We start from the raw sequence: 16,837 nt of genomic DNA, 5'->3' as shown, positions 1-16,837 counted from the left end.
TGGATTTGCGTGGAGCTACGTGATGCTTACATCCGCTTACATCACCTTAGCTTCGCTTACATCTGCTTACATCCACTTAAACCTGTGCTAATTTTAAATAAAGAAAAGAAAAAAGGGAGACAGGAAAGTGGTGAAATGGGGGTAAGTGAGGGAAAAACAAGATGAGAGGCAGCTAGGGATGTGCAGGATGGGTGTAGGAAAGGACCATAGCTCTGTATTTCTTCGACAGCAACAGCTAATATGAATGTGGGCAATTTGGAATTTAGAGCCTCACACCGCACAGGGAGGGGGTGAGGGCAACATACAATAATGACAATTAGTGGGGTAGATTGAGTAAGGGGTCCATGTCTCTGGGTGAAATGCAGAGCTATGTATGAGACATCATTTTTTTTGGGATAGATGCACTTTTTTTTTTTTTTAAGGACAGAGTAGGATGTTGGGGAAGGAGTCTAGGTAAGTGTGGGCAGGGACGTTTGGTAGGAGAGGTTGCATTTGCAGACAGACAAGACACACAAGACAGCAGACAGGGGTGGTGTGTGACACATGGGGGGAGACACCTTGGATGGGGAGGGTGGTTGTAAATCAGATGCCTATCAGCCTCCTAGATAGCAGTGGGACTGATGTCCCCACCTGATGGCAGTCACCACTACTCCTTCACAGCCTCAAAAGTGACTGTGCTGGGAGCTGAGCTGGAGGGGCCAACTGCCCCTCAAGCTGCAGCAGTCTGCCCTCCACCTGGCACAGTCATTCATCCAGCTCTGACAGGTGACAAGCTCCTCACAGTGCCCGCATGCAGGAGGAGGACGAGCCCCATCCTCTACAGTGGTTCCACTCGAGGGTGGTGCAGGACCAGCAGATGAGGGAGGGCCAGGTTGGGTCCCAGACATGCTGGGACCCGGTGCCTTGACCAGCTGGGGTGGGAGAGGCGGATCTGCCAGTATCAGCCTTCTTGAATGTGCTATGGAGCAAGAATTAACAAGGTGTGTTGGTTAGTCATGAACAAAACATTTCAACATTAGTCAAAACATCATGCATAGGTGTTCCAGTTGACCCAGAACAATGGAATTGTAACAGTGGCATGGCAAACAGAACACATGCCGAAATGGAATAGCAGTCAGGATTGCAACAGGTGAACAACAATGGTTATTCGACAAGGTATGTTAGTATGCACACAGTTTCAAATATAATAACCAAAATGCAACAAAGGTTCCAACAGTAAGTTTTGTGCAAATATTTGAGAAGATGAGTGGTGGGGGAAGAGGAAATAATTTCATTAACAACTGCATTCAGTGATACTTCTCAATACACTACTGTTCTATACTCTACAGTTCTGCCCTCCCTTAAACTCTACCTGCGCCATTGAGGTACTACAGCACATACACACCTGTACATATGTGCATCTGGAGTACAATGGGGCAAGGCATGACAACTCTGCATACTTAAGTATAGGGGACTCATACCTGTCATACTTACTGGCACAAGTAACAATGTGTTCCCAGTCCTGCTGTTCTGTAAGTGTGCTTTTAGCATACTTGTACTATGATGTTATCTGGGTGCAGGTTTCTTGGCAACAGGGGAAACTATCCATGACAGCGTGACACTTGAGAGGCTTGTACTGGCCAGACTGCATAGTGTAGATGGCTAGCCTGCTTCTATTTGTAGGACTGGGGCTGCTCAACAGAACATTTGTGGGGAAAATATCTGTTCACAATAAATTAGTGTTTCTACCAATATTCAAGTTTACAGCTGTTGAACTAGAAAGGCATGTTAGCAGCAGTCTCTGAATTCAAACTGTGGTGTGTGTGTGTGTGTGTGTGTGTGTGTGTGTGTGTGTGTGTGTGTGTGTGTGTGTGTGTGTGTGTGTGTGTGTAAAAGATAACTACAGACCTAGTCCTTAGGGCGGCGCAGTGGTGCAGCGGTTAACGTTGTCACCTCACAGCAAGAGGTTTTCTGGTTCGATTGTCAGCTGGGGTGCCTTCTGTGTGGAGTTTGCATATTCTCCCTGTGTTTGCATGGGTTTCTTCCAGGTACTCCAGTTTCCTCCTACATTCCAAAGACATGCATCTGGAGCATTCCTCCCCGGGCCTCCGCAGAAAACAGTCTCTGTGGAACCTAGTCGGACTTTCCCGGTCAACAAATTTTAAATAAATAAATAATAAATAAATAAATTATCAGACTGAGCTACTGGGGAAGTGGTGCCTGTTACCTGAATTATTTCTGTCTAGTACATACTTTTCTACATACTCTACTTTTTTATCAAATGTCTTTTTATTTGTTTTCCCTAATAACTACAACAAAAATTAGAACAAAAACTGTTGATGTTGCTGTTTACACAATATGAGCAGATTAAATCTAGACATTTGTACATTTTAATAAAACATACTTCAATTTAGAATCAAGTCAACAAACTACGTTTGCAGTCTGTACCTGTTAGTGTCTCACACTTTCCTGTATATTCAAAACTACATACAGCTGAAATGCAAAGGTTAACACAAGGCAATGTTGGCAGGAACACAGTACAACTCATTACTGAAGAAAATATTTACTTTTGCATTTTGTCACTTATTTCAGATCCACATTCTGAACTATGCAGACAAACAGTGCTAAATCACTTCACCTCAGTTACTGCATGCTGCAGCAGCTACACAATTGTACTTTTCAGATACAAGACAAATGAAAGACAACCATTTGTGGTAGTCAGCTTTATTATTTTTGACATAACAGCACTTTCTATAACTCAGAAATCCACAGTTAGTATTACTGCATGATCTGCACAGGAGGACTGCTTCTCATTTTTAACTGTTACAGTAGCCCTGATACAGCAGTTTCTTAGCAGGTTCTGTCAGACAGCCTAATACATATCCTACTCTTCCTCTCCTCAATTGTACCTTGTTTGCTACAAAACTCTGTATTACACAGCAACTGGCACTACTGAGTTCTAACACTGGCAGCCTGACACATGCATTTATTCAGTGCAGTTAGAGCACAATTATATATATACAGATAGTACTATCTTTACTATTTCTGATTTATTACAGCAGATATTATGACTATTTCTGTACTCACCAAACTCTTAGAGCAGTCGGACCAAGCGCTATTAATGTGCATCAATGTTAGCGGCCCTCTCAGCGACAGCTGTATGGAGAAATAACACACATTAAGCACACCTGTACAGTAATATATACAATTTTTAAATAATTATTTACAAATACACATACTGGGATACTTACAAACTTCTGGTACCTCCTCCGGTCATGCTTCTTGGATCCACTAGGCCAAGAGCTCACCCCTCCTATGCTTTAGGTCATCATAGTGATGACACACCTGCTCACCAGTTCGGGGAACACCAGTGGCACTGGTGAGATCACGTGCCAGATGGTCCCAGGCCTCCGCTTTGTACTGGGAGCCTGGTACTTGCCCTGCAGCAGTCTAGCTTCATGGTTTTGATAAGGAGTCCAACCATGACCCTGGACTCCTGGATGCCCCAACGTTGGGCCCGAAAGCGAACACCCTCTCCTATGCCTGACATTGTTGCTGCCCTGATCAGACTCGAAGAGATATGGCTGTGTTCCTGCCTGTGTGGTTTAAATAAGGACATTTTCCCGCACTTTTCCATGATTGGCTATGCTTAGCTCCATGCAAATCCACTTAGCAAGGCTTAAACCAGCTAAGCAATGCTTACAGTTGCTAAGGATTGCTTATATTTTCATGCAATCCTTAGCTAGTTTCAGCAGAGCTACGGCAGGCTTAGCTGCCGCAAACAATTATTTAAAAAATAAATAGAAACATATTTTTACATTTCCATATGGCATTTTCCCAGCCCTACACTACCATACATGAGGCAGGTGACTTACAAATATCATTCCAATTCATAAAAATTAATTTGCAACTGCTTCCACACATAAAATACATTTGCTAGAGATGGGATTTGAACAACATATACCTTGTATGATAAACTGCAGCTCTAACCACTGCACTATACCAGCAACAAGGATGTTTCCTTCACAATTATATTTGACTCTCAGACAGCATTTAAGCTGGGGTGAGCAAAGTGCCATAGTGTGTAAACCCACTGTGCTTTGCTTAAACTTTCTTTTTTATTGTAAAAAAAATAAAGAAGAAATTTGTAATTATGGGGCAGCGATCTGGCCATTCCAGGGACAGTCATGTACTGTGCGGGATACTTCTTGGGGATTGTGTGCTTACTTTTTTTTCTTTTTTTCTTATTTCAGTGTCCATGGACACTGACATGGTCAGTTTTACATTTCAGTGTCCGCAGACTAATAATGCATAATATTAGAGCCAGGCTCTAATAGTATGTTACTTCCTTGTTTGAAAGTGCCGTACAGCACTTTCTGAGTGCAGGGGGCATGTTTAAGTGTCCATGCAGGATTTATACACGCTCCTTGCACTCGTACATGGATCATGTAGGTGTAGGAATACAGCAGCGCGCCCTCATTAATATGTAGGGCGCGCTACTGTTGTATTCCAACATGGAACAGTCCATGCAAGAAGAGACTATTCTTGCAGTGACTGTTCATGAATCTGGGCAGAGAGTCTGATGAGGTGCATCGCAAATCATTCACATTCACATGAACAACTAACCATGTCTAAGACAGTTTGTCATAAATATAGCAATATATTTATTCAGTTATTTGCTTCTATTTACTGGGAAAGTCTGACTGAGCACCAGGATGCTCCTTGTCATTGGAGGCCTTGGGAGAAAAGTTCTGATCTAATATATAGTAATAGTACAAATTAATTACAACTGAAATTAAGAGCACATTAATCAAATAAGATGCAGACATTATTAGATAATATACATATGCATGAACATGAGATAGATTATTTTATTTTTTATTTATTTACATTTGTTGACCAGGGTTCAGCGCTGCTCCTACTAGACCAGTTTCAGGCTCAGCCATAATATCATGTTTACTTGTATACATTGCATGCTCCCTGCAAAACCACATAGAGTGCTGTGGCAAAAACCATGCAGGGTGTGCAACATCCACAGGTATGGCAATAATTGTGCATGTCTGTGCTTATCAATGATGGCATCAGTAATGTACTCTCTATGTGAAATAACAAAGCACTTCACATGGACCTGCATACCTGATGAAAACAAGTCTGCCACATGCCATGGCTCTGCTATGCACCTGGACAAAAGTAACAAGTAGAATCAGTGATACAGCATTACCACACATTCCATGACATGTGTCTTATACAACAATATACAAACTATTTGTGTACATACATGTGGAGACATATGGTGCATGTGAGGCACAGAGAATGAATATACTTGTTACTGGCACTGTGCGAGGGGGGACTGTACAAGTTATCTCATGAGTGATAAAACCACTGCTCCCAAGACAGACTACTGCAGTTATCCAGCAGGTAAAATTTGGTTCATAGGTACTTGCAAGGTGTTTGATCCATGAGGATCTTTAGAAACCTAGCCATACATTTCAATGAAGTTTTTAGCCCTTATATTTAAGTATGAATAACTCAGAGATGAGCAGAACATTTACACAGGATCATAGGAAGTTACTGGGCTATTGGCCCTGAGGCCCTTACAAGCCTAGCCAAGAATTTAGCCCATGTTGCAACAAGTCAGCATCCTATGCCATGGTCCAGCAGGGACATTGGTGGAATCCCAGGGGTGTATTTTCTGTTCCCCATCCAGTTATCCAGGTTGTGCTTAAAAAGATTTAATAAGGTACACTGTTTTACATGGAGAGAGAGTCTAGTCAGCAAAAAAGGGGAGTCTCTGGGACACAAATCTGTCCCGTCAACAAGTCCTACTGATGTCACAGACCAGGTTGAGGTCTCATGTGCAGGTTACTCGAGTGGAGCTTGACTTGCGGATATGCAGCAGTCCCATCGGGATGGGGTCTGAGATTGCTTTGTATGCCAGACAGAGGTCACCACTGAGGAGTCTGTAGGAGACTGAGTAGAGGGATAGGGCTTTTAGCCTATCTGTGTAGGGAAGATGTTTGAGGCCCTGGTGAGGAATCTCTGTGGTCTCTCCAGCTGCTGCATGTGCTTTGTGAGGTACATGCCAAAAGGGACATTGTACTCAATAATCAGTCTTATAAGGGAAGACTACAGGGATGTTATGACCACCTTGTCCTTGGATGAGATACCCTTACGAATGAAGTGGGCCATGTAGAAAGCTTTCTGTACAACTGAGGCAATATGGTGGTCAAAAGTCAGTTTGCTATCAACTTGGGTGCCCAGGTCCCTCACGACTGATTGCACGCTTAGTGCCTTATTATCAATGTGATGATTTGTGGGGAATTCATTCTCCCCAAAAGGGATGATGATGCATTTTTTGGCATTCAGTTTGAGGCTATGTTTCTGGCACAAGTCATTTGTTTGGGTGAGACCATCTTGGAGGATGTCCACTTCACTAGGGGAATTGATGACAGCACCCAGCTTGCAGTCATATGCAAACTTGGTCAGCCATAGCCCACGAGATTTGGCCTGCACCTCTGAGAAGTATATCCCAAACAGCAGAGGCCCCAAGACCGATACCTGGGGTACTCCGCTTGTTATGGGTCTACAACTTGAGGTGGCTTCCCCTATTTTGACTAGGTGGGTTCCATCAGTGAGCCAGTTTGCTACCTAACTGGTAACATATGGATTGATGCCTAGTTGAGAGAGTTTATCTATTATACCTAAGTGGGGAATAGTATCGAAGGCCTTGGCCAGCTCAAGGTAGGTGGTGTGCACTGTCTTCCTCTTGTCTAGGGCCTTGGTGACTGTCTCAAAGAAGTCGACCAAATTTGACAGGCATGACCTCCCCTTGAAAAAAACCAAACTGTGTGGGATCAAGTGTCTGGAGGTTGTCAATGTCCTTGTTAATGAGGTCAATGATAACCCACTTCATGGCCTTGCAGATCAGGCTAATTAGGCTGATGGGGCTATAATTTCCTGGATCAGCGGATGCTCCACCTTTGTGCAAAGGGATGACAGTAGCTGTCCTCCACTCGGCTGGGATGAAGACAGTACTCTGGCTTTGGTTGAATAGGGTGCCTAATGGTGCTGCAAGTTCCTGCCTGAGTTCATGTAGGATGCAGCCTGGGATGTCATTGGGTCCCATGGAGGCTGTATCTTTTGCCTTTGAGAGGAGAGTGATGACTTGCTCCCTAGACATAAGGGAGGGAGGCAGGTACTGGGGATGTCCTGTTTTACAGATGGGGGGACAGAGGAGTAAACTTTTCACTGAACCTGTCTGCCAGCAGTTTGGCTATATGTACAGGGTTTGTGTATGTGGTGTCCTTGACCACCATGTCTAAGCAGATCTGGGTGCTTCCCTTGAGATTGCGTACAAATGTGAAGAAAGCCTTAAGATTGTCTTTAGTAGATGTGGCCAGTTTGGACTCAAAGTTTGCTTTGGAGGATTTCACTAGTGTTCTTATTTGCTTGTTCAAGCTAAGGAGAGATTGCTTCCAATTAGACACCTGCTCCTTCTTGGTCTTGGACAGCATTTTTTCCCTTTTATTATAGAGTTTATTTATTGCAGATGTCCACCAGACAGGATTAATCTTCCTTGAGGAGGAGGATTTCATCCTGTCTGGTATTCCTGATTCCATGAAGCTATGTAAATGCTCATATAGTACTTTGGTGTAAGTTTGGACATATGTGCCAGTTTCTGTGGAGAGGAGGGGGTTGTGAAGCTGTTTATACCTTCCCTCAGGAGGTTGTAATCAGCTTTGGAGAAATGTTTTTGTTTGACCCTAGCTGGGGGGGGGGGGGGTCAGGGGAGATGATGACTTCGAAAGTGACTGCTTTGTGGCTGGATCTTACCAGGGATGATGACACTGTAGGGATGCTGCAGTGGTTACTCATGTTGATTAATACCAAGTCCAAGATATTTTCACCTCTTGTGTGGGTGTCAACCAAGTGGTCCAAGGCATCTGCATTGACGGAAATCAAGGAATCTCTGGGCATTTGTGTTTTGGCCTGAGTATTTCTTCCAATCTATGGTTGGATAGTTAAAGTCACCTAGGATCAGGGTAAAGGGTTGAATCTTGATAGATTCAAAGAGGTCCAGATAGGTGGAGTGGGCATCATGTTGCTCTTATGCATGAGGGACAAGGATGTTAAACCAGGGTTGAATTTGTGACTTCCTATCCATTCATCCAGATTACATTTGAATAGCGTGAGAGTTACTTTGCTTTGAGTGGAGAGGAAGATGGTTCCAAAGATGTGGTATTCTCTGTGATAAGTATTTATTCCTCTAACATGTTCTAGTAATGTTGCAAAAGAGATTTGGATCTCTTGTGCTGATGTTTATGCCCTCATTCAATTTGTAAAAGTTGATTAGGACTAACAGGATGCTGTCTTCTGAGCCTCTGCATGCAAGGCAGAGATTGCCCCTCAGTAGCCTACATGACACTGAGAGGAGAGACAAGGCTTTGGGATCCATATAGTTTTATGATTTACAGCCTTGATTTTGTTAGTTAGAAAGCATTATAGGCACTCAAGTTGTCAAATGTTTGGACAGGTACATACCAAAGGGGCATTACATTCAATGTTCAGTCTGATGAGTGTGGAATAATCACATCCCTGTATCTAGACACCACACCCTTACTAATAAACTGTGCAATGAAATGCACTTTCTAACTGTAGAGAATACATGGTGATTGAAGGATATTTTTTTTTAGTCTATATAGGGTCCCAGGTCCCTACCTGCTACATCAGTTTTCAGGAATATGTTGCCAATGTGATAGTTTCAAAGGACTTGTTTGCCAAAGGATACTGTTATACATTTCCTGACATTTATTTTTAGTTCCTGGTTTTCACAAGAGCTATTGGTTTGGGGAAAGGCCATCTTGAAGGATCTTGGTGTCCTCTGGGGGAGATTATGATGTCACCATGTTTACAGTCATCAGCTAACTTGGTCAGCTATAAAACATTAACAGTAGTCTTGATGTCTAAGAAGTACATGCCAAAAAAGGAGAGGCCCGAGGCCAGAACCCTGGGGCACACCACTGGTGACAGCTCTTGTGGAGGAGATAGTGCAGCCCACTCTAACCTCTTGAGTTCTATTTCTCAGCCAGTTCACTATCCAGTGACTTACGTTGGGATCAACATATAGCTGGGTAGTTTATCTATGATACCCGAGTGTTGGATGGTGATGAATGCCTTTGCAAGGTCTATATATGTGGCATGTATTGATTTGGCCTCATCCATTGCTTCAGTAACCTTCTCAAAGACGTTGACCATTTTAAGAAGGTAGATTTGCCCTTGACAAACCAAACTGGCTTGGGTCAAGAGTTTGTAGGTTATCTGTGTCCTTAGATATTAATTTAATAATATGATCTTTTCCACCAACTTACAGATGAGACTTGTCAGACTTATGAGTCTATAATTTCCCATATCCACTGATGTCCCTGTTTTGTGGAAAGGGATAACAGTTGCTGTCCTCCATTCATCTGGCACTAAGCTTGTTTGGAGGCTGACAATGAGTAGCCTCTGTAGGGAGTCTGACAGGTCCTGTTTCAGGCTGACCGTTAAGAAGCCCAGTGTATTGTCTGGCCCCACAGAACCAGTGTTCTTGGCCTTGGATAGTACCCTGAGAACTTGTTCATGGTAGTTTTGAGAGGATACTAGATGTGGATTTGAGAACTGGGAATGTATGAGGGGACGAGGGGTGTTCCTATAGGTTTCCAAGTAACATTTTCGCAGATATCCATGAATCTATAATAGATAAAAAAATGCCCCTGCTACCAAATAAGCATTCTTGATAATATTGAGTAGGTCTTCCTGACACTCAGGAATTTAGGAAGCCTATCAGGAAATCTGGTTTTGGCAAATGAATGTTAGTTTTTTTGAGTCATTATGTGTTACTATAGTCTTCCAAGTTGTGCTTTCCTATATTAGCTACTATTTTTTCTTGGATTTTTAAATTGCAGTCAAGTTCTGTTATCAAAATTATTTTGTTTTTTTAATAGTCCAACATGGAAGTTGTGAAATGTGGTTATTAGTAGGTAATTAATCTAAATCAGCAAACTTCTGCATTTTGATTTTCAGTAGGAGTACATACACAAAGCTAAAAAAAAATAACATTTTTATGACAACAAAACAATTTGTTTTCCTTCCTGTTTCTTTTTTTTTTTTTTTTTTTTTAATTAACCATGAAACGGATTCATGAAAAATTCTAGATACACATTACTGGAAATATTATTAGTATATCAGTATTATTGTATTGCTCCAACATAATACAGGGGCTATTAGTAAAAGACGTGATGACAACACTCCTTTTTTACCTTTTCCAATACGAAAACCGTCGTTTGTGAAAGGGAGAAGGAACAGCTGGGAAAGCAGAAAACGAAAGCTATCGGGCGACATGAACCCATACCAAACCAGAAGAATGAGGCAGTAAGAGCACTTTTTTTTAATTTATCTAGCCACGTTTTGAACACCAGTGACATTGATTTATTAAATAAAGGCCTTTCATTTATTCCCTCGAAGGGAAGCAAGTTATCAGACATTCTGATTGATTTGCGTTTTTTTGCACGCTCAGTTTGTTTGAAACTGCTTTTTACTAAAGATGACATTAATGCAGCTAGAATTGCATCTGACATTCCTATTTTCAAGAAGAAGAGTTCATTTACGCCAGCTATGCCAGCGCATATAGACTCTTTTATCAAGTTATGTGAAACTGAGTTTTATGAATATTTTTATAATGGAAGGAAGAAATGTATGTTTTATAATATGACAAGTGATACTATGAAATCGTTATCTAACCTTAGCACTGACTACTCATTAACCTTTAGACCAGTAGACAAAGGTGGAGGCATAGCCGTTTTTGATGCAGCCGATTATGATATATTAATGCATGACATGTTGAACGCAGATACTACATATGTTTTAATTGATAATATAAGATTGAATCATATTATCAAAACTGTTCAAGTCGACTTATATGACATGCTCATGTGTCAACAAATATCAAACTGTTTGTATGATTATTTTTCTATAGATAATCCACTAATCCCTGCAATCAAAGGATTGCCGAAATTACATAAGGGAGTTTTACCCCCACCAATGAGGCCAATAGTGTCAGGGGCGAAATGGATCACAGAGAATGTATCTAATTATTTAGAGAAAACTTTAAGACCGATAGTGGAAGCCATCCCCTCAATTCTTAAAGACACATTTCAACTTATTGAATATCTACAATCTTTGAACATAGAATTTAAACAGAATCAACACCTCCTAATTACAATGGACGTTCAAAGTCTTTTTACATCAATCCCAAATGACATAGGGATAGATGCTATACGTGAATTATTGCAACATAACCAGACCATAAGTGGTAATACCAACATTCTAGTCTGTCAACTACTAGACTTAGTACTTAACAACAATGTGTTTGCATATGGGGGTCACCTTTTCCACCAGACTTGCGGTGTTGCCATGGGGACCCCCTGTGCAAACACATATGCTAACTTAGTTGTGTATCATTGGGAGACGAATTTTGTTTTTAAACATAAGTTATTTCAAAAAGTCTTGATCTATAAACGCTTTGTAGATGATATATTAATTGTATGGGATGGCTCAGCTGATGAATTTTGTTCTTTTAAAGATTATTTAGAGACAACCACTACATTTCTGAAGTTTTCTGTTGAAACTTCATACAGTTCTGTAAACTTCTTGGATGTTACTATAAATGTTAGGAGAGGCAAATTAATAACTACACTCTTTAAAAAAGATTGTTGGAGAAATACCATCCTGAAATATGATAGTATGCATCCGCGTCACATCTTCAAAGGTATACTAAAAAGTCAATTTACAAGGATAAGTAAGATTTGTATGAATAAAGAAGACTTGGACATGGAAGCTGCTAGAATGGTGGGGATGTTTTTAGAAAGGGGGTATGACCGAGACTTAATAATGGAAGTTAGAGATGAAATCTTACCTTTTAAAAGTTTGACACATACTGAAACAAACAGTAATTTTGTTTCATTTTCTGTTAAAAATGATAGATATAATTACAATGATCAAGTATCTTTCATTACGACCTATACTAATGATTTTATGAACATAAAGAAAATACTATCAAACAACTGGAAGGTTTTATTACTAGAAGAAGCCACCAAGAAGATAGTAGGCCATACTCCACACATGGTTTATAGGAGTAATAGAAATTTAAAATCTTTATTATGTGATAGAACACCTAAGTTAATGCCAAATCAACAGCCTTTCAATGATTCCTTTGGAACGTACCCCTGCCAACATTGTAATTATTGTAAGTTTATCAGTAAACACCAAACTTTTTCACACCCTGAGTTCAATTATACCTTTAAACCAAGGTTTAGAGCTACATGTGACACTACAGGATTAATTTATTTGGCTACATGTGAATGCTGCAATGCATTCTACGTAGGACTGACTAAACGGAAACTTAAGAACAGAATATATAATCACCAATACGATATAAAAAAGAAAAATGAGTTAAACGCCTTAGCCAAACATGTAATAAGTAATCCATCACATTTTTTTGTCTTCAGAGTGTTGCAGATAGTGGAGGTTACAGACAGGGGAGGTGACTATATGAACCATCTTGAGTTAATTGAATTACGTTGGATCCTCAAGTTTAGAGGGCACTGTCATCCTGGTTTAAACAACTATGTCACTATAAAATCTTTTCTAAATAATCGAAGATAATAGAACAAACCTAGATGTCTATCTTGATGTTACATATACAATGTTACAAATTCTCTCCATCATCTATACTGAACACTTGACGTTATAGCAAGCATTAATAGCTTTATCCTTGAAGTATGTTTTTTGTTATTATTTTTTACATAGATAGTTAGATGTTTATTTTCCATTGTCTCTGTATTATAGTCAGATACAGAACTGTATTTTGGCATATTTTTCAAATTTATGATATAGTTAGATGCTATTGATGTGGTCTGGATATTCTGAAAGCCTTTTTTTTTGACTGAACACATTTTTTATGTATTCACAACAAGAATATATTTCTATGATTTCTTATTTTTACTAGTTGGAGTTTTTTAAATAATTAAGCCTATTTATTCATTATACATCTTATCATATGATATTTATATATTTATATATTTTGTATATTTACATGGTCATATATTTATAAAATTAATTTATTCATTCTGCATATTTATATTCATATCTTTGTATATTTATATATTCATATTTATATATTACTTCAACTATATTTCATGCATTTTATATTCAAGATTTTGGTTCCTATGAATAATTGTTTGAAAAGTTCTCTAGAAATCTTTAACCATGGTAAACAAGAACTTACAACAAATATTTTGCATGAAAGAAACATGCATATAATTTTAAACTGTTTATTTTATCAATGACTCTCATTATTTTATGTATATTGTTCAGCTGAAAGAATGTTTCATATTTATTTAGCATTATACCTTTAAGAGTGTTTCATCTAGAATGGATCATAACGCTTCAAATTCTGTTTAATTGATTAATTGATTAATTTTATTGGATTATCTTGGGCTATGCCTCCCCATAAATAAGCAGTTGCTTTTTACATCAAGTTGTCTGAAGAAGCGTATAGTAGTATACATGAAAGCGCTTACCGTTTTTTGTTTGTTTCATTAAATAAATTTAAAAAGTTTTTTCTTATATAACGTGGAGAGTCGGAAGTTTTGTTTCTGCAAGTATTATTGTATTATTTTTCTTCTGGCCAGCATTACTTATGTTTTCAGTCCTCTGTGCTTATCTAATATAATCATATCAGCAAATATCTAATGATTGTTTAAAAGAAAAAGAAATATTATAAGCTACCAGATTTGTGATAGTAAAGAGACCGTACTGTATTTGATAATGCACCATCTCAGAAGTACGACCGTTGCTTTGGGGGGTAAAATCAAAGTGTCACTCACAGGTCAATGTAGTGTAAAAATCCTGTGTTTCATAATATGTTCATTACATACCACTCAACTGTCTAAAATTTCATAGGATGTCCAGATTTTTGCTTCGTAGTTTAGGTCTGTTCATTTGCTTTATGGTAAATCACTGAGGACTGCAGTCATTAAATAATGACATTTGCATTTCAGACTTCATATCTTTCAGAAAATACATACTAATACAAAAACTGTTATTATAGCAACTTTATAAGTTTATAAAAGCAATTTTTCAAATCGGTCTCTATTTTGGCACCTTTGTCCTTGATTCTTACACTAACATCAGTACAAATGATCTTATTGCTAAGTACAAACACCTTGCTGATTTTAGCATATTATTTGGAATGCTTGTTGTATGGTTATTGATACATTAATAAAACCTAGAAATTCAGAAATGCCAGGCTTGCTGTCTAGCAAATGAATATACTCCAGTGTTTAACATTCTTGCACATCTTACAATATCAACCATTTCTTAAAGCATGCATCACTGTAGTATTTATCTGGAGACTGCCAAACATTTTAGCATATATGTGCAATTGTTTAGGTTTCTGATACAATATTTATATGCAACAGGTGTTATAGCTAGACACAGTATTATATGTAATATATAGTGAATGTTCCTTTTCCCCACATGTATCCATGCTTCAGGGGGTCTTGTACAAGTATACATGTGACACACATCCACAATTTTGTTCTATCTGTATATTGCAGCATACTTTGACTCATGTAAGTTGTTCTGTGTGATATATTGTATAATTTAAAATGCTTCAGATTGGTATATATTATAGTTGTTTCACATTTATTAATAATAAGCTACACATGGATATTATTAATTATGTGCTTTGATGTATGTTAAATAATGACTTCAGCAAAATCAGTATTTTTCTCATCAAAAATTGTTCTTTATTCCCTTTAATACAACACAGGTAGTTTTGCATATAAGAGAATCATAATTTAACTACCTGCACTTTTATTCCAAGTCTGCATTTGATTCTGTTGTCTCTGTATACACCATTTTGGCTGCCTGTGATATCTAGCATTAATTATTTTGGTTATTTCTAACATATCTGCTATAACAAAAAGATATTTTAGAAGTTATTGAATAAGATGGGATAAATAGAGCCTACATCTGACACATTTCTAGCATTAGCAAACAGAATATCAACAGTTCAAAATACAGTTAGGGTCAGTATAGTCTGCTTAGCTGCATAGAATTGTTAGCTTTTCAAGTGAAATGTGTACCCCCCCCCCCCCCCCAGATGATCAGTCAGTAGCAGTTCTGGCAGGTCATTTTGTCACCTTAGCTTCTAAAAAAGTTTCACAAAATAATTGATCTAGACTCTCTTTATAGTAGAATCTTTAAAAGTGATGCATAAGTCTAGTTACTATATGACTACTTGCAAACTTTACTGGGAATCATACACAGCAGATATAGCTGCACTTTCCACAAACAAAGAGTGGAAACTCTGTTGACTTCATTTTTCCATGCAGAAACTGGAGAAGTGAGAATATGCATTGTCATAACAAAGCTTTTTACTGAAGCTGTCAACTGTGTTTTTGTGCAGCTAAAGCATACATTTGGTTATGTGATGCCTAACTCAATGTCTTTGTTTTGTGAATTGGCAGTCCTTATTTGCACTTTTCTGTACTGCAAGGCAAACATGCTTGATATAATATCTCTAGATGATAGTGATTTATGTTAAGTGATAACATCTTTTCTTACAATTTTTGAATCTGCGGTTTAGAACATGCTTATTGTAGCTGCCTTTTCCTAAGTCACAGTCATATTTTGAATTTGGCCCTCCTATCTTTCTCAAATGGTTGATTTAGTTGTTGCTGTACACACCTGAAAGTAACTGATTAAAGTAATCTGTCAGGTCAAAGAACTATCAAATGATGCTATTCCTTCTAGGGTGTGGATCACAAACCGCATACATTTTCTCTTTGGTTTCTTCCAGTCTTCTCATCTCAAGGTTTCATCCCCAGTTTTGAAAATTTGATGTGATTTTTACAACTGGTCGAGTTTCATTCATTCAAATTATTCATCTCAAATTTCAGGTTTTCAAGATGCCCTTGTTTCATCTTTCTGGTAATTATCAAGCCATCTGAATTCACATAAAATTACACTGGCTAAATTATTGAGCATTAGAAATCCTAATATTGTTTTAAAAAAAAAAAAAAAAAAAAAATAGTGTTGATGCTTCAGAAAAGGGCACACTGTGTTATTTTTAAAATAGCTGATTTACAGAGATAAGGCTATGGGCTGGTAGTGATAAAGAATATGATAATAGGTCTAGTTTAATAATTTAGCAATGTCTATTTAATGGATCTTAAGTGGAATTCCCTATATTTAACTAATACTTGCAGCCATACTCCACTTGACCAAATGTGGAAAAGACAGGTTTTCAACATTAAGGCAGAGACGAGTATAAGTGGTACTGAGTCAGAATTGCCTAGACATAGTAAGGCCTTGCTGAGTTTACTTCTGGTAACTGAAAGCAATTACTAGAACATGGAAATCAAAGTCAAAACTAAACATACTAGAAGTAGTGACTATAGTAACAGAGATAAAATAATAGGAAGTGGGATCTTTAGAAAAGGGTAGGAGCAAATTACCTAGAAAAATAGGAATTGTTGGAACTGTGCATGCAGAATAATGTTTTGGAGGAGGAATGAGGTTTAAGGGAAGGCAGGAATTGCATGAACTAGGTAATGTTTGACTGATAATGACTGTATAGAAGATTATATGTGATGTATAATGTTTGCAACTGAAAATAAGTCAGCACGGTTTGTTTTCATTTATATAAATGTATGATTGCCTATGTCATAAGTGATATATCAATAAAGATATTTATTGTTAAAAAAAGGCAGAGACGAGTATTCCTCTGGAAACATATTTTGGTTTAAATTTC

This window comes from Protopterus annectens, chromosome 6.part0 (genome assembly GCF_019279795.1).
Source record: "Protopterus annectens isolate FY-2018-M chromosome 6.part0, PAN1.0, whole genome shotgun sequence".
NCBI lineage: Eukaryota > Metazoa > Chordata > Ceratodontiformes > Protopteridae > Protopterus > Protopterus annectens.
Note: the sequence above shows the minus strand (reverse complement) of the source record.